At 38.3% G+C, this 20,061-nt stretch overlaps 1 non-coding gene across 1 annotated transcript; it reads left to right on the top strand.

Annotated features, from left to right (window-relative positions):
• The first annotated feature begins 19,701 nt into the window (after positions 1-19,701).
• On the top strand, positions 19,702-19,808 carry LOC145135051 (small nucleolar RNA R71). The gene has a single exon (XR_013719532.1). It is a non-coding gene; the product is annotated as a small nucleolar RNA R71 (small nucleolar RNA).
• Positions 19,809-20,061: the final 253 nt, after the last annotated feature.

Here is a 20,061-nt window from a genome sequence, read left to right as displayed (position 1 = left end):
TGTATTGTGACTCACAAAGTGCCATACGCATTTGCCATAACCCTGTGCGACATTCGAAAACCAAACACATAGCTCTTCGTTATCATTTTATAAAGGATCACGTTGAGGATGGAAACATAGAAGTATATTTTGGAAAGACAACTGATCAGCTTGATGATATCTTTACAAAACCTTTGGATGATAAATCCTTTGTAAGGATCATCGTCGTTTATTCATCGTCGTTTTAACATCACTCCTTATGAAATTATCAACAACCGTAAACCAAATGTTAAATTTTTCCATGTTTTTGGTTACAGGTGCTTTATCATGAATCTCAAAGATCATCTTTCGAAGTTTCAGCCGAAAGCTGATGAAGAAATATTTATGGGATATTCACACAATTTGGTTGCTTACAGGGTGTTAAACAAACGAACGAGAAAAATCGAAGAAACATTTAATCTCACTTTTGATGATTATTTTGTTAAGAAAGTTGATAAAATCTTTGAACATCAACCAATAATGAATGAATCAGATAATGAATGTCAATATTTGAATTCGTTAGATTTTGATTATGATTTGATTTTTGGTGTTACAGATCGTGCCATTGATTCAAAAGTTAATGTTCCACTCTAACACAAGATACCAATGACTTCTTGTCATCAACAAATTCTTCCGAGAATAACGAAAGTCTGCCAAATTTGATGAATATTCATGTTGAGGGGGAGCATACTTTCGAGGGGGAGAGAGAAAGAACGAATTTTGATGTTGAGGGGGAGCATAATCTAATTGTTGAGGGGGAGCAAGTTGGAAATAATACAAATGTTTCGAATGATCAAGCAACAAATGTTTTTCTTGATATTAGTGATAACTTTTCAAATGCAGGTGAAGGATCTGAGACTGAAGAAATGTTCGAAGATGCACATTTGGACTTTGATCCTGCATATCCTCCAATGGATAGATGGGTAAGAAGTCATCCAAAGGAACAAGTTTTGGGTGATTCACATGAATGAGTGCTTACATGATCAAGTTGGAAATAATACAAATGTTTCGAATGATCAAGGAACAGATGTTTTTAATGATATTAGTGATAACTACCATGTCATCCACATAGATTTCGATATTCCTACCAATTTGATCGACAAATACTTTGTCCATAAGCCTTTGATAGGCTGCGCCTGCGTTTTTGAGCCCAAACGACATTTTCTGGTAGCAGAAAGTGCCTTTCGCGGTGTGGAAGGCAGTTTTCGCCTCGTCCTTTCGTTTCAACTGTACCTGTTGGTAGCCCTTGTACGCATCCAGGAAACATTTGGGCTAGAAACCTTCAAGTGATTGGACTTTTTGATCAATCTCTAGGAGAGGATAGCAATCTTTTGGACATGTGTTGTTAAGATCTGAGTTGTCAATGCACATTTACCATGATCCATTGGCTTTGTTTACCATGACGAGATTTGCTATCCATGTCGGAAACATTTCGTCCCTGATTATGCCAACATTCACCAGATCGGCCACTTCTGCATTTATGGCCCTGTTTCGGTATTCTGTCTGGCCCTGTTCTTTTGTTTAACAGGGTTACTTCCAGGCGTGATATTAAGGCTATGTTCTATGACCTGTCGATCAACACCTGTTAGATCTGTTGGTTTCCAGGCGAAAACGGTGGAATATTGATCTAGGAGTGCTACCAGTCGTACCTTGGTCTGGTCTAATAAGCGATCGCCAATTCGCACGAGCTGTTCTAGATATTCCATGTTTATTTGGTGTTGCTCGATGGAACATCCCTCCTTTGACTTCTTTGGTGCTCACACAAGCTCGGGAGCGGTTATAATCTGGTGGTAATGTTGTGCCCTGGTGTTTGTGGCGAGAATCATCGCTGATCCCTGGCGTGTGCTAAATCTAAGTATGGCATGGATCGTTGATGGTACCTGGTGTAGTAAGGAGATTGCCGACCATCCAAGTAGAATATTGTGTTCTGCTGGGTACCAGATCACAAAGAGGTCGATTGTTCGCATGATTCGGTCCATCTCGTCATGACAGACCAACGTTAAGGGTAGCAGAACAGTGCCCAATGGCCACAAACTATGTTCGGTGAATCCTACCAATGTCCCACTGGTTGGGGGCCATAGCCCCTCCTTCCACGTATCTGGTAGTTGCCGAAAACAATGCTCATAGAGTATATCGTAGCAACTACCATTTTCAATGTATATCCGATGGAATTTCGTGTTCAGAATGAATCCATATATGAGGAGTTGGTCTCGTGGATCCCAGCTCAATGGTCTAGGATCGCTGCTCGAGAAGCTAATATTGAGTAGATTTCTCGAGAGTACTTCCTGTTGGATTAGATGTCTAAGCCCATAACTATTATTGGTATGTACTTGACCCGAGAGTAGCATGGTCCATTTGGGTTGCATATCATCAGGACAATTTGTTAGGATGGACTCTTGAGAGAAGGTTATATATGATTTATTAATATATTATAAGTACTAATATATTAATATGAAATCATATGGTTTTAATTAGTATTCATCAAGAATTAATTCAGAATTGATTTAGTGATCAAAAAGAGACTAATTAAATCAATGGGGACTAATTATGTTAAGTAGTTATATTTATGTGTGTTGGGCTTATGATCCATGTTGGACCAAGTTTATGTATGGATACATAAAGAGTTGGGCCACATGAACCATGGATCATAAGACCCATGGATATGGATTTGGGTTATATCCATGACCCTAGAAATCCCACATATAAATACATACTTCATTGCCCAAAATCATAACAAGTGTGTTCTTGGAGATCATGGTGGTTTTGGGTCCGTGGAGATTCTCTCTCAAGTTCATCCTTTGTTCATGATGTGTTGTGATTCCACTTGAGGCTTCCACACTATTGGGGCTAAGCTCTTAAAGTTCAAGACTTCAAGCTTCATAAAAAGGTATGTCTTCTAATTTGTATTATTCCATATGAATCAATGTTTTGTATGCTAGTTAGGATAATACCCTGGAATATTCATATTTGCATGTATAATAGAGAAAACATAGATCCAAGGTATTTAGGGTTGCATGTACACCTTAGGAGTGTTAGAATGCTCAAAACCAAACAGTGGTATCAGTGCCTGGATTTGTTTTCTTGTTATACTTGCAAAAATTGCTGAAAAATCGAAGTTTTGTGTTGTCTGCGCAGCAGACTCACCGAGTCCATGAAGGGAATCGACGAGTCCATGAAGGGAATCGACGAGTCCAACGCTAAACTCATCCAACTTGCCGAGTTGGTTCGTGCACTCGACGAGTTGGACCCCCAGACAGCATATCTTCGACCGTTTTGGCTGGAATTGGACTAGGAACATTACCCTAAGCTGTTTTTCAACTCATAAACCTGTTTTTGATGTGGTAATGTTCATGCTAATCCAATTTCAAAGATAATTGTCAATAGATTCATGCTTTGTATTAGTTTCATGGTTAGGCTAATTTCATGAAAAAGTTTGATGTGAATTATCTAGTTCTTATGAGTTGCTTAGATTGATAAAAGAATTATGTGATAATGTGTTTTCAATCCAAATTAATCTAAGAGTTGATTCTAAAATGTGTTTTTGTAACTTGTCCTCAAGTTATATGAAAAGTCACATTTAAGATTCATAAAACTCATAAATATTTCCATAAGTTATGAATTAAGAAAAGTCATATTCTTTTAATAGTTTAAAGTCTTCCATAACTTGTCCTCAAGTTATGGAACTTGAAAAGTTTTTTGAATTAAAACTACTTTAAACACATAAGTTATGGAATTGAATAGTTTTGAAATTGTTCAAAACTTGCCCTCAAGTTTTGGAATTTGTAAAGTTTTCCCTCATGAATACCTTAATTCCAAATTTAGCCCTTAGGATTTTAAAAGTTAAAATTCAACCCTTATACTATTATAATATTAATAGTTAATAGTTATATATATATATATATATATATATATATATATATATATATATATATATATATATATATATATATATATATATATATATATATATATATATATATATATATATATGTATAAGAACAAAGTCAGTCTTACCGTTAGTAGGCCTTATTCACGAAGCCGTTCTATAAGGGGGGGGGGGTGTAAGGTTACTGCCTATAAAATGGCAGTTTAATGGGTGTCCACTCTCACCCACCGCTTCCTTGACTGGTGGTGGGTCGTTAGCCGAACGGGTTTGACAAGACTATAATTCTCCCTTCATTAAAAGTATTAATGATAAATACTAAGTAACTAAACTTTATGAATTCCCAATCTTAGTTACTTAGGAAAATGTGAATTTGGGGTAACCCATGAAATTACACTTTGTACCTTACCAAGTCGTTGGTGGAGCGTGTGTGGGTAACCGGCACACTAACATGGACTAGTAAGAGTGGCAAAGGGTGACTTAATGTTTATCATAGATCGGTGGAGCGCGTGTGGGTAACCGGCACATCGATTAGGTGATAAATATTAAGGGTACCAAGTCAATTTGCATGGTTATTCACACCTTGTTTTGTGATCCTCGACATCCCAATCACAAAACTTGAGAGAGCACACTCGAGATTGAAACATGCCATTGAAAAGTTCAATGAATCTCAAAAGATGTAGGAGTTTCAAATCCAAGTAAAACCTAATAATTTATTTCGTTTTTCATGGTGGAAATTGGTGAATCGTCATTCGTTTACCTTCAAATATCTTATAGCTTGGATTACGGTATTCCTCTTCTAAGTTATAAAATATTGTGTTGGGTCCTAGCCTTAATATTTCATATTGGGTGTTATATTAAGGACTTAAAAATCAACTAACTTGAATATCTCCCATTGTAGATGTCTAGTTTAGACAAATATGATCTTCCCAAATCTCTTGGAACTTCACTTCCTCCACCTCCTCCAATTATTCTCCCTAACCCACAAGTTCAAGGTCACTCAAGCCCTATTGGCAAGCAAGGTCTATGTGTGATCACATCTTGGAGATGAAGTCACATATTGACAAGCCGGGAGAGTTGGGTGTCAAAGTCTTGAGGAAGTTAGATGTTCAATCAGTTTCTAAGTCACATAGTGAGTCCCTTTGGGACTACTATGAAACAGACTATGACATGACCCTTAATGATCTTACCTATTTGCTTGGTGCTGCTGAATCAGCAATGATTTGGAGCACTGGTAAAGCAAATTTGGTTGAAAGATCAACTTCCCAAACTTCCATGGGCTTTGACAATGGTGACACTGGAAATCCAGAAAAAACTTTCTCTTCCCAATGGAAAGGGATCGGCCATAGTCAACCCGGTTGACCAAATGGTAAAGAGAAAGACTAAGTCTGAGATAGTCCCATGTACCATTCCCAAAGAGTCCATGTGTGTCTATTGTCAAAGGAAGGGGCATTGGTTGCGAAGCTGCCAAATTTACCTGAAAGATCATAAGGTTGATCAAGTCAAAAAGTTTGACTCTACTTCAGGCAAATCCACTATCTAACTCTATTAAGTTCCTATTTGAGATTTTTATACATGATGTGACCAGATCACATTTTGATGTTTTGTAGAATCGAAGAGCGGAAGCTTAAAGGAAGAATATGTTGATTCTAATCGTGAAGATGGATTTCGATCGCATGGTTCGGTGATAAGAATTTTGAGTTGTTGCTTAGGAGTTATGATATATTGCTTAGGAATAGATAACAACATGTTTTTTATATGCGTTTGCAGTGTTAGGATAAGTTTTTCCGCAAAGTTTTTAAAAAAATAAAAGAAAAAGATTTTAATTTTATTTATTTTAAAGTATCCTTACAATGGCATTTGTGAAAAATGGTTATTTATATGGTTCCATTGATAGCAATATTTGAAAATGGATTTGATTCTTTCGTTTGTGGTAGTGTCATAATTTACCAAATAAGGAAAGATTCTCATCACCCAAGTTTCAGTTGGGTAGAAACTTGGAATCATGCATGTTATATTGTATGATGAATGAGAATTTTCATCTTTGGGAAGTTAAGACTAATTCCTTGATCACATATATATGTGAGTCAAGTGAAGGATTAAAGGATCGGGTACAGTTGAGTGTGCGCTGGTCAAAGTTCACCACAAAAGATCGATAAGACTATTTGTCATGATTTACAAAGGTTTAGTAAATATGATTATACATACCAGTTTAAGTATAATTCTGAAACATTGAAAAAGTTTCAATGTATGGCAGAACGAATGAGAAGAATCAAATTTGGCAGAAAAATAAAAGTTTCTCAAATCTGAAAATATGGGAGAGTACTTTAGCATCATGTTTTATGATCATCTTAATGATTGTGAAATGATATCACAATTCATCCTCTAAGGACATCTTAGTGCATTCTTATGGCTTAGAAGAGGAGTCATGAATTGTTGAAGTGGTTATATCAAGAAGATGAGTCATACTTCGTTCCAAAACAATTCTTAGAGTCATACTCCAAGATTGTAACTTGAGTGACACATCTTAAAGAAGGTTTATAACACTTGTCAAATGTAAGAGTAAAATGTTTTCTACTCTTGTACATTTGAAATTGGTAAGTTGTGATGTTTTGGATAAAACAAAGACCAACTAAGGCCAATTGTGTGAAGTGTTTGTCTTAATAAAGAATCCGCACTATCTCTTGAATATTTGGCAAGATAGTCTTATATGGCAAGAGGACAGTGGGAGTCTTAAAGATCCTGAAAGAATTTCAAGATCTAATCGAGATTAAAAACCTGTAGTTTGACACTAGCACACGGCGTGAGGTTTATAACCTATCATGTTGACATATTTCTATTTCTGTGCCCATTCCAGTTAAAGTTGGCTTTGCATAGGAGTTCTGAGAGTTCTCAATTAGTTGCACAACAACTTGGAAGCAATGGCAGGCCCTTGTGCTGCCAGATGGCAAGAAGTTAAGATTGCACAAGTTCAGTCCATATGAGTTTGGATTTGTCATTAACCTTGTCGTGTGATTATAGTTTTGACAAATTCAAATGGATAGGAACACATACAACATAAAATCTAAGTGTCATAAGGTTTCTCTTCGATTCATGAAAATGATGGTGAGGAAATGCTTTCACTGAATAGATTTTAAGTAGATAGCAAATGTGATATTTGCATTCTCAAAGTCGTTAATGGAGCGTGTGTGGTTAACCAGCACACTAACATGGACTTGTGAGGAATGGCAAAGGTCTAAACAATTGAGACTATGATTACGGCATCCCTCTTCATAGTTCTGAAATTTTTTAGACACATATGTGAGCTATCTAAGGAAAGGTGTATGATTTTGATAAAATTTTATCAAAGCATCTTGTATCAGAAATCTGAACTTTGGTAAGAAAGTCAATAAAGTATTGATTTTTAGAAGTCCAGCTGATTTCTGAATATGTGTCAAAGCTAGTGGGAGCATAAGTGTTATGCTAATAATCATTATACTAGTGGGAGCATGATGATTATGTTAAGTATTAATTATAGGAAACAAGAGTTTCAATTGGGAAAATTTGTTTTGCTATAATTAAGGGAGAGGAAATTATACTCTATTTCAATTCTAAAAGCTTAGATTGAGATTTTAAACATCTTTAGTCAAGGATATATATATATATATATATATATATATATATATATATATATATATATATATATATATATATATGAATTTTATGTTGGAATAGTTCAACTTAAGGAAATTCTATATATATTGCGTTCTCAAAATTCGATTATGATTACGACATCCCTCTTCATAGTCAAATTTTGAGAACATGGCAAATTAAAAAATATTGTAGCAAAAGACTAGTCTAGTATCATGTCTTTATGTGAGACATCATGAATCGTGTCCCATATGCTTCGGATATAGGATCGATTGCATGTGCTATAATATTCATCCTTTCTAAATTTTCCAAATGCTCAGGGCATTAAGAGGGGAAAAGTCTAGAATTGGATATGACTAAAATGCTTAAGCAATTGTCGAGGACAATCTAAGGTTTACCAAAGATTGGATGCTCAGGGACAGTTGGAAGTATACTGTTAATTTTGGGAGAACCATATTGATATATTCTGAAAAGAGGCAACTCTTGTTCAGTAGTGAGAGTCAAAATGGGAATATGGAAATGTATCATAGGTGAAAGTTATTCAATCTGTGTAAGATTAGAAAACTCAATGCAAGAAGGATGTTCAAAGTAATGTACTTTGAATATGAGACTTCGTTTCCATAGAGTTGATCTCCATTGGAATACTCTATAATGACTGTTTACAAGTCTTTGTGACTTTATGCATAATCATTACAAGAGGATCAGTGCATATAAGTTTAAAATCTAACAGATTTCGGTAAATGGTAGGAATTTGGAATTCTTACATTTACGATAAGGATTTGGGATTGTGAAATGAGAATCATTGGAATTATGTTCAATCGATCTATTTCACAAAGTAAAGATCATAGATAAATATAGTGTGCATACTTGGTGTATGGAATGACTATTGTTTTGATTCAAGTATCAAGTTGATTATTCGAAACATTATACAATGAATAATGTGTAATCAATATGGTGATAAATAAAAGGTGTTCTATTTATATTCATAAGTTCTGAGACCATATTGGATTCGATTATTCTTGTGTTTCACTTTACATGTTTTGACTTCCTGAATAACTAGGTTATTCTTTCTGAATGACTAAGTTATTCAAACCATCCACAGTCGATAATACGTTGGAAGTAGGTATTAAGGAAAGACTGTCATGAATCGGGTTTGTAGATGTCTAAGATGTTAGACATAGTAAGAGTATTGGATTCAACCCACGCTCATTTGAATCACTTCATGGATTTTATCACGAGTGAATCATGAGACGATAATATCTTATATTCTTCAAACCTAGAGATATGAGTTGTTGCCTATGAGTTGGTTATACATTGATTGCACGAAAACGCATTTGGTAACTCGATGTTATAAAACGTGCCTTTGTGTATGATTCAACAAGTAGTAGAACAAGCATATGAGTCGAAGTTTATCCATTCCTTTTATCCTTAAAGGGATAAAAGCGATATATGTGGGCCCCTCGATGATTTATTGATGACACCCCGAAGTGCTTGGCCAACCCTAAACTGATTTGATTTGTTCAATTAGTAGGTCGTCATAAATCGGGAATCGGGAAACAACAAATGGACATAGAGAATGATTATAATCCATGTCTCAGTCCATATAATAACTAGAATGGAGGAATATATGATCACTTATCTAATGGACGCGTCATTTGATTTGTTTAGAGTTCGACAACGAATTTAAGAGCTACGATTGCTAGTTTGGTTATGAAGTCATACTTGCAATAATAGTTTTAGACTTATCCAAGTGGGAGACTGCTGGATTAGATGTCGGAGCCCATAACTATTATTGGTATGTACTTGACCCGAGAGTAGCATGGTCCATTTGGGTTGCATATCATCATGACAATTTGTTAGGATGGACTCTTGAGAGAAGGTTATATATGATTTATTAATATATTATAAGTACTAATATATTAATATGAAATCATATGGTTTTAATTAGTATTGATCAAGAATTAATTTAGAATTGATTTTGTGATCAAAAAGAGACTAATTAAATCTATGGGGACTATTTATGTTAATTAGTTATATTTATGTGTGTTGGGCTTGTGATCCATGTTGGACCAAGTTTATGTATGGATACATAAAGAGTTGGGCCACATGAACCATGGATCAAAAGACCCATGGGTATGGATTTGGGTTATATCCATGACCCTAGAAATCCCACATATAAATACATACTTCATTGCCCAAAATCGTAACAAGTGTATTCTTGGAGTTCATGGTGGTTTTGGGTCCATGGAGATTCTCTCTCAAGTTCATCCTTTGTTCATGATGTGTTATGATTCCACTTGAGGCTTCCACACTATTGGGGCTAAGCTGTTAAAGTTCAAGACTTCAAGCTTTATCAAAAAGGTATGTCTTCTAATTTGTATTATTCCATATGCATCAATGTTTTGTATGCTAGTTAGGATAATACCTTGGAATATTCATATTTGCATGTATAATAGAGAAAACATAGATCCAAGGTATTTAGGGTTGCATCTGCACCTTAGGAGTGTTAGAATGCGCAAAACCCAACACTTCTATCTCGTCCTCCGCTTGGTGAGGTGTGTTTCTCTTACGAGAGTAAGAGATAGTAAGTACCTTCATGTCATCATATGGAGGCTCCTGCAACAAATCAGGATGCAATATCACCATCTGAGGCAGTGAACCATCCAACGACAGTTGCCAAAAACGGATCTGGAGTACTGGCTCCGTAATCGATGGGATATGTGCCATTAGCACCTTGGTTGGGACATGTGTTCTATACTCGCGGTGATGGTTGTTGGTTACCGTCACCGGTGTTTGAAACAGGTCGTTTACTGCATTGGTAGATGCTGTTGGGTGTAGATCTCTCGTTTGCAGAGAACCAGCGTCGTTTATTGGCTGTATCACTCTAGGGATACGTCCGGATGGCGCCAAATGTTGTGACATGATCTTCAGGAGATGGTATGCTAGTTGATGAATCAAACCTTGTAGTTTTCCTGATAACACAATACAGAAGAATCGTTAAAGGACGGCTGAGGGTTCTCCTGGGACGTCACTTCGACGATCAAGTTAATTTTCTGAGATGGAGAATTTGGTTTCAGTTCAATAAGGGAGAATGTGGGTCCCTTCCTTGAGACGGAAAAGATCCTTTTATACCTGTTACTAATGGATCGTGGGGACCTTGCCCAATGAGTGTGAGATGTGGCCTCCTCTAACTGGGAGAATTATGCCCACGCTAACTAACTTCCTGGTGACGTCAGTTTTGGGCGTCACCTAAGCTTTTTGTCATGTCCTGATTGGTCGTGAGTGAATGAGAAGATCACGAGGAATATTTCTTCCTCGTGGAGGGAAACGAACTGCCACCCTGGTGTTGGATTGCTTAGGCCAACACCTGGTCTTGGCTACAGTTCTGGCGTGATAACGTCTTGTTTATGCTTTCCGTAAAATTTAACGTGGACGTTCATGGTAACGTTAACAGATACCAACTTGAAACAACCCAAAAATACGGTCCAAAAATTTAGTTTCTAATTATTAAATAAAACCATAATTATCAAAAATACAAGTCATAATATCTCAAAACATCATATCAAAACATGTATCAATATATCAGAGTAACATCGCAGGCTAAATAACATAGTGTGTGCAAGGCAGTCATCCCGAGCTCTTCCCCATGCTACCAGAAGTACCTAAAACCAAAAATGAAAACCGTAACCACGAAGCTTAGTGAACCCCTAAATTATCACATACCTTACGCATATCACATAAAAATATCGTGGGCCCCGCCCGACATCGGCCTTGCCTGGCATCGGGCCCCACCGGGCATCAGGCCTCGTCGGGCGTCGGACACTGTCCCGCATCGGGCCCCACCCGGCATCGAGAAAAGCTCGGTATACATATGGGCATATCAACTAATACATACGCATATCACATAACATAAACATATAAACATTCCTCAGACCCGGCCCGGCATCAGATCGTGATCCGGAAAGCATACAAACATTCCTCGGGCATCAACCGGCTTCGGACCGTGGTCCGGAAACATACAGATACAAACACATGCGAGAATCACAAAGACATCAAGTATACAAACATTCATCAGGTACCGCCCCGACATCGGATCGTAACTCGGAAAAACATATAAACCTACATCGGGCCCGCCTAGCATCAGACCATAGTACAGAACTTACAAACATCTAAATGGGCCGACATTGGTGCCTTAGACTCGTTCCTACAGGAGAAAAATCACCTCAATGTCGTCTGAATAGCTGAAACGTCTCTGCCCCGCGACTGACTCTACTCACACCCTATACAAAACAACCTCTTAGAAACCCTTCCATACTCAAAACCCCTTCAAGGGTCAAACTTGATCAAAGTCAAAGTCAAGGTCAAAGTTAACATCAAGTCAAAGTCAAAGTCAGCACTCCGAGTTGACTCAACTCGTCGAGTCATCCTCTGACTCGCCGAGTTTCCATACTACTCATAGTCGTGATAAAAGGATTCAACTCGTCGAAGTCCTTCCTCAGACTCGTCGATTTCTGCCCTTTACAGGATCGGGACAATTCGACCCAACTCGTTGAGTTCCTCCATGAACTCGTCGAGTTCTTCAGTCTGTTGCTCCATCTTAATGGATTAAGCCACTATTCTTCATATCTAAGCTTCATACTTCTTATATAGACTAAAAATGTCCTTAGAAGGGTAAAGTTTCCAACTTTACCCGTTAATACCCCTTTCTTAAGTGATTAGCTCAAACCCTAACTCTAAAAGACCTAGATCTTGATCCAAAAACCATCAATACTTCAAGATAATGCATACAAACATAGATCTGGACCTTAGACACTATATGAACACGTAAAGCCTTCAACTTTATCTCCATGCATGACCATTTGGAGCTTAAAAGGCCCAAATGATATCCTAAAGGTTGCATGGGGCTTCTATGGCCATAAAGTTTGCACCTTTATTCCACGAAAGCCCTTCAATACCCTAGATCTGAAAGGATACTCACTTGGGACGTTCATTCCCCAAGGATCATGATAGTTGGACGAAGTTTGAGACTTGCTTACCAAAAAATGCTGAGAATGGAGTGAAGTTTCTGGATCTAAAAGCTTCCTCTTGACTCCTCAAGCTTCTCCTTCTTCCACAAGCTTCAAACACATAAAACTCTCTCAAAAATGGCTCACAAACTCTCACAAGGCATTAGGGTTTCGACATTTAGGGTTTGGGACTTGGAGGCTAGAAATGAGGCCAACATGAAAGGTTTAAGATGCTTAAATAGGGTGTAAATTCTGGAAATTAGGGTTTCACCTCTGCTAGCCTACTCGTCGAGTTGAGGACTCTCAACTCGTCGAGTAGGTTACTTAAATCCTGCGGCTCACCTGATCTCTACTCGAAGAGTTTTGGGGCTTCCAACTCGTCAAGTTGCTATATAAAAGTGAATAAATTATAAGGTAAATACAAAGCAGGAACCCGACATTACATATTTTGGTGACTCGACTCTTCACTCGTTAGCACAAAATATCACTCAAAATGCTCAGCTCCCGCTTCTCTAGCCGTTTCTAATCTTTCTCTAAAATGCATCATTCTTTTGCCAAAATTACCCCTCACTCGGACTCAAACATTCCTGGAAATATAAAGCAAAGAAAAATAATGAACTAGGAAACACATTAAAACAAGCAAATAATATCCAAAGCAAACCAAACAAAATAAAAATAACATGTCTTAAATCCACTTCAAGAAAAGGATAAAACTCTCTCACCCCTCATCATCATAATCACCATTACCTCCTTTACTACCATGGCTCCTCCCTGTCGCTCTCTCCAAAGCTCCACCCAACTTGGAACGTGTGGATATGTAGGAGGAAAATGATCGGGTCGATTGAAATGCATTTGTTGCATCATGTAATCCAAGATCAAATTTGTATAGTTAACACCACGTGCCAAGTTGTTCTGAAATTGCCTTAAAGTAATATTATATAGATCCATTAGGAGCTCATCCTCGGTTGGAATGACTGGGGGTTCATCATCATCCGTTTCTCCTCCTCTCGGTGTCACCCGCCGCCTGGATTGGTTGCGGGGGTATCATTGGGAATGGAAAATTTTCCATACCCGTGGTCAGTCATAATTCGAGCCTGTTTAAAGAGAAGAGGAGAAAAAGCATTTTGATGTTCGACTATAAAAAACGTGGCTTCACGCCTCTCAAGGAGTCCATAGGAACGTGCCAATCGGGTGATTAGCATCCCGCCATAGAGTGGAAAGCCTCGACGATCTTTTCCCGCGTGTACCGCTAAAAATTCAGCCAAAAGAAATGGGAGATCCACATGAATATCTGGTGATATGAGAGACCACAAGAAAAACACATCAAACGAAGGGACCTTGTCCCCCTACTGCCTTTGATTGATTGTATTCGTGACTACCCTGTGCAGGAGGCAATGGAGAGGTGACCGGATGTCACTATCTTGTGCAGTTCCCTTGTCATATGTGCCATTTGCAATTTCTGGCCAATATGTGGAATCTTTAAAACCGTCAGTTGTTCGGATGCAAATTGCCATGAATTCTAGGTAGGAATCCGTATGCACCTCAGACGAAAGATATATCTCCATCCTCATTGCAAACTGAGTAAGGCTAAGCTCTCTTCTTTCTCCTCTTAGACAAAAAGTGAGATTCCCGTCTTCAAGTGCACCAATCTGCCTTCTAGAAGAAACTGTCACCAAAAACTCAACTACCAGCTCCTTGTAGACATCCTCTTGGATTTGAAAAATCCTTCTCCACGCCATACACATGAATTACCCTCACAACCCATCAAACGATTGAACCAAAAATGGTTCAATGCCCTATAACAATCCAGCATGCTCGATCCATCCCCAATCAACCATAGCAGAAACATGGACTTTTCTTTCCTTCATATATGCAATTCTTCCATTCTATTATGCAAACACCTCGGGACCCACAACACGAGGGAAATTGTACCAAGGAAAGTCGGGGCGACCCTAGGGTTGGTTCCTGCGAGAACGGCTAGTCATGACCTGTAAAAGATCAAAAACAACAACCCAAGCAACAATATGCAAGATGAAAAATAAAAAATAAACAGATTAGACCAAAAATTATTGACCACGACGAGTCGTCGTGGTCGACGAACTATTGAGTGTTTTCTTGCAATTTCGAACCAAAATCAAGCCATAATCAACTGTAATCAAGTCAAGGGTTTGTTTAGGGCATGTAATCGACTAGGTTAACAACAAATTCAAGGTAGAAACATCAATAATTGGGTCCGATTTTGGCAAAATCAGAACCTTTGTTCATAAAATTGCCCCTAAATCTTCGTTTAAATCAAGCAAATGCAGACTACTAAACACTATAAATTCGATTATAAGTAAGAAAATAGCATAAAAATCATACCTTGTGGGAATAAGAAGTCGAGAAAGTGAAGAAATTGGTGAAGAGTTTTCATGGGGAGAACAACACGGATAGGAAACAATTGGTGGTGAAAAAGTAAGGAAAAGTTTTGACTGAGAATAAAAACCCTAATTTGATTGAAGTTAAACCGACAAGACGACGTGTTGTACTCACCACGTTGTGGTGTTTTATTAAAAATCGTGCAATTGGTTTCTGTAAAGTCACCATGTCGTGGTGTAAAATACCATGTCGTGGTGTCTAAAATAATTTCATTTTAGTCAAATTTTTATAAAAATGTCCACCCCACACTCATTCCATGTTATTCCTCCCAACAAAACTCAAATAAAAATTCAGAGGAGTGAAAAATCAAAAATAAAGAAAATAAAGAAAAATAAAAGAAAATGAAAGAAAATGCAAACTCAAAACCACAGGTTGCCTCCTGCAAGCGCTACTTTGTGGGGAGTCATGAGTCGGACTCCTTCCCGCTTCACGTCGATTCAGCTCGTGCGAATTTCACAATTTCCCCCTCTTTTTCTTCAATTGGCATGCCTTCTTCGTAATGTTTAACCCTATGCCCATTAACCTTAAAGAGAGTTCCGTCTCCTGATATTAACTCAATGGCTCCATGTAAGAAAACTTGTTTAACAATGAATGGCCCATCCCACCGAGTTTGTACTCTTCTGGGAAAATGTTTTAATCTTGAATTAAAAAGTAGAACATTTTTCCCTTCGAGAAAATCCTAGTGCCCTGTTAGCCTCGCATCATGTCATTTCTTTGTTTTATCTTTGTAAATTAATGAGCTAGTGTATGCTTCATATCTTAATTCTTCAAGGGCATTCATTTGCATCAAACAGTTGGTACGAAGCTCAGCCAATTCAAAGTTACAAGTCTTCAAAGCCCAAAATGCCTTATCTTCGATTTCAACCGCCAAGTGACAATTTTTTCCATATACCAACCTATACGGTGAAGTACCAATAGGTGTTTTAAAGGTCGTGCGAAATGCCCATAGTGCATTATCAAGCTCTTCCGACCACTCTTTCTTATTTCCTCCAACCCATCTTTCCAATATTCTTTTTAGCACCCGGTTTATGACTTCGGTTTGTCCACTGGTTTAAGGATGATATGGTGTTGCAAACCTATGGTGTACACCATATTTTTGTAATACCTTGGCCAATTGATCATTTGCAAAGTGGGTAGCCCGATCACTAATAAGAGGTTTTGGGACACCAAATCTTGAAAATAGCTTTTTAAGAAAATGCACCACTACTCGAGCATCATTCGTAGGTAATGCTTTTGCCACCGCCCATTTAGATACATAGTCGACCGCCACCAATATATATTTATTTCCTCTTGACATTGGAAAAGGTCCCATGAAGTCGATTCCCCAAATATTGAATATCTCACAAACTTAGATGCTATTTTGGGGCATCTCATTTCGGGAGGAAATGTTTCCCGACATTTGGTATTAATCACAAACTTTGACAAATCGGGTTGCATCCGTAAATATTGTCGGCAATAAAAACCGGAATCGAATACCTTCTTTGCAGTGTATTGTGCTCCATGATGTCCTCTGGTGGGCCCGCTATGACAATGTTTCAAGATCTCTAGAATTTCTTTGCCGAACACACATCTCCTTATCATCCCATCCGTGCAGCTTCCGAAGAGGTGTGGCTCATCCCAAAAGTAATAATTGACTTCGAAAAATAATTTCTTATTTTGTTGGCGAGTCAAGTCTCTTGGAAGATAATCACTAGCCAAGAAGTTTGCTATATCTGCATACCAAGGTACCTTTCCTACGATAACCATCAAATATTCTTTGGGGAAGTCATCTCCTATCTTGTTCTCCTCCAATGCTTCCAATCCTTGGTTTTCAAGTCATGATAAGTGGTCGGCTTCCACGTTCTACATTCCCTTTTTATCTATTATCTCTATTTCAAATTCTTGTAAAAGGAGCACCCATCGTATCAGTCTTGGTTTGGCATCCTTTGCGCGGTCCACCTCTATCCCCAATTTTGAGACCTTGTGTCCTAATACAATCGCTTCTTTGACCATAAAGTGACATTTCTACTAATTTAGGATTAGGTTGGTCTTTTCACATCGAGCAAGCATTAGATCAAGGTTGGACAAACAATCTTCAAAGGTGGAACCAAAAACCGAGAAATCATCCATGAAAACCTCCATAAATATTTCAATCATGTCGTGGAAGATTGTCATCATGCACCTTTAGAATGTGGCCAGTGCGTTACACAATCCAAATGGCATTCTTCTATATGCGAAAGTTCCACTTGGGCAAGTGAATGTGGTTTTTTTGTTGGTCTTGAGGATCGATAGGAATTTGGAAGTATCCTGAAAAACCATCTAAAAAACAATAGTAGAGATGACCGAATAGTCTTTCGAGCATTTGATCAATAAAGGGTAGATGAAAGTGGTCTTTTCATGTAGCATCGTTTAGCTTACGATAATCGATGCACAAACGCCAACCGGTTACCGTTCTTGTTGGAATTAGCTCGTTCTCTTCATCGGTGACCACCGTCATTCCTCCTTTCATGGGTACCTCATGCACCAGACTCACCCATTGGCTATCGGATATTGAATATATGATATCGACATCTAAAAGTTTGACTACTTCCTTCTCCACTACCTCTTGCATGTTTGGGTTTAGTCTTCTTTAACATTGCACGAGTGGCTTAGACCCTTCTTCAAGATTGATTCCACGAGAACAATAAGTGGGACTAATTCCTTTGATGTCAATAATCTTCCAGGCTATGGCACTTTGCCTTTTCTTGAGTACTTCCACTAGGCTTTCTTTTTCATGTTTTGCGAGATCAACATCTATGATGACCGGTTTTTGTTGTCCTTCTTCTACAAATGCATACTCTAGATGTTCGGACAAGGCTTTGAGCTCGATTTTTGGTTTTTCTTCAGTGACCATGACGTTAGCCTCCTACCATGTCATGTTGTCGCAGTTTTTATCGTCTGATAGAAAAAATTGGGTGACCACGTCATGGTGTTTCTTCAACTCCTTTTGTCAACTCGTTGTACTCCCTCTCTTCCAAAAGCTTCTCTAGCTCTTGTATGTCAAGTTCAACATCAAAATCTCCTTCTTTTAGCACCATATAGCCCTCGGTTTCCTTCTCTTTCCATCCTCCATGCTCTTTATCAAGTAATTTATCAAACACATCGACTGAAAAAGCCGTATCATCACTTATCCTTGAATGTTGAATTGCTCAATTTACTCAAAAAGTGACTGCTTCTTCTCCAACTCTAAGGGTTACTTTGGATTCTCTAACATCAACTAAAGCTCGGGCAGTGCTCAAAAATGTCCTTCCAAGAATAATTAGGACTTGTTCGTCTTCCTCCATGTCTAAAACAATAAAATCTGCGAGAAAAACAAACTTTTCAACTTTTACTAATAAGTCTTCACATATACCTCTTGGGAAGGTCATAGTCTTGTTGGCTAAATGGATGACCGTGCGGACCGGTCTAGGTTTGTGAAGATCAAGCTTCTTGAAGAATGAATAAGGCATTAAATTCACACTTGCTCCCGAGTCGGCGAGAGCGTGGCTTGTAGCTAGATTCCCAAATTGGCACGGTAGTTTTAAGCTTCCCGGATCACCCATTTTCTTTTGTAGAATATTCAACATCGCGGCTGAGCAGGTTTCGTTTAGTACCACCTTAGAAAATCTCTCCATCTTCTTCCGGTTAGTTAGGAGGTCTTTGAGAAACTTGGCATATTTTGGCATTTAAGCCAAGGATTCAAGGAAAGGTATGCTGAGACTTGATATGATCTAAGAACTTCAGGTAGTCTTCATCGTTCTTTTCTTGTAGTGCTCTACTTGGAAAGGGAAGCGGTGGGTGGTATGGCTTAACGGGTTCAAAATTTTTCTTTTTAGGTTTTTGCCACGTCGTGGCATCAGCACCACGTCGTCGCGACTGTTCAGTCTCTTTCCTTTGACTTTCTTCTCGAGTTTCCTGCACAATATCCAGGTTGTTTTTGTCAGTGGGAGTAAGATGGGTAACAATTTACAAACTTCTAGTTGTTATAGCTTGGATGTGAGCTCCTTTCGGGTTTTGTTCGGTGTTTCCTGGTAGTACTCCTTGTGATCCTTCATTGAATTGTCTAGATAGTTGCCTGAGTTGTTTTTCAATGTTTAGGATTGAAGATTGCTGATTTCTGAGTAAAGTTTGCTGATCTCTCATTAGGGCTAGTTGCTCTCTTATCGTTGGTTCAGTTTCATTGTGTCTCTTTTCAGATGCAGCTGCAAAGCGTGCGAGCATTGACTCAAAATCAGATTGCTTCTCGGGAGCTGGTTCCTCTCTTAGGTAAAAGCCTCTTCCTTTTTGTTAATATTTCTCTTCCTTGGCTTTTTTGTACTCATGATAAGGTAACCACTTGTTCTTGGGTTTCTCCAATCTTTATCATAAATATCACCGCTCGAGTAGAAAGCTTGCACCTTTCGGTTTCGATTTTCATCAAGGTCACAATCTTTAGTCAAATGAGGCCCGTTACAGTTTTTACAACCAACTCGTATAGAGTGGATTGTTTTATCCATCTTAGTCATCCTCCTATCTATGTTTTGCAACATTGCTAAGACCAACAACATGTCCTCCGAAGCTGAATTTGCCGATCCCCTTGTTACATCATTTCGCGGGTTATGGTACTCTCTAGAATGCTTAGAAAATTCTTTAATAAGCTCCTTCATTTCAGCTGAATTTTTCTTGGTTAAGGGTCCTTAAGAATTAAGGAGTTGCCTAGTCGTGACATTCACCCCTTCATAAAAGATCGAAACTTCTTGTTGCACATTTTGGTCGTTTTGAGGGCAATTTCGAAGTAAACCCTTGTAGCGCTTCCATGCTTCAAATAGCGACTACCAAATTTGTTGATCAAAGTTAGCAATGGCCTTTTTGAGCTTAGCCACCTTGGATAGTGGGCAAAATTTTTCCAAGAATTCCTCACGCATCTTTGCCCATGTAGTGATTGCGCCTGGTGGAAGTGCTTTTAACCAGTCCTTGGCAGCTCCTTTGAAGGTGACCGGAAGCATCCTCAACAACACCGTTTCACATGGAAAATTTGGAATGTTAAAGTAGTCGGCGATGTCGTTGACTTCATCAAGTTGCTTGTAATCATCTTCATGATCTTTTCCGGTGAAAGGAATCTCCTTTAGC

The sequence above is a fragment of the Lactuca virosa genome, chromosome 8 (assembly GCF_052849685.1).
Source record: "Lactuca virosa cultivar CGN04683 chromosome 8, Lactuca_virosa_CGN04683_v6, whole genome shotgun sequence".
NCBI lineage: Eukaryota > Viridiplantae > Streptophyta > Magnoliopsida > Asterales > Asteraceae > Lactuca > Lactuca virosa.
Note: the sequence above shows the minus strand (reverse complement) of the source record. Positions and strands in the feature narration are given on the sequence as shown.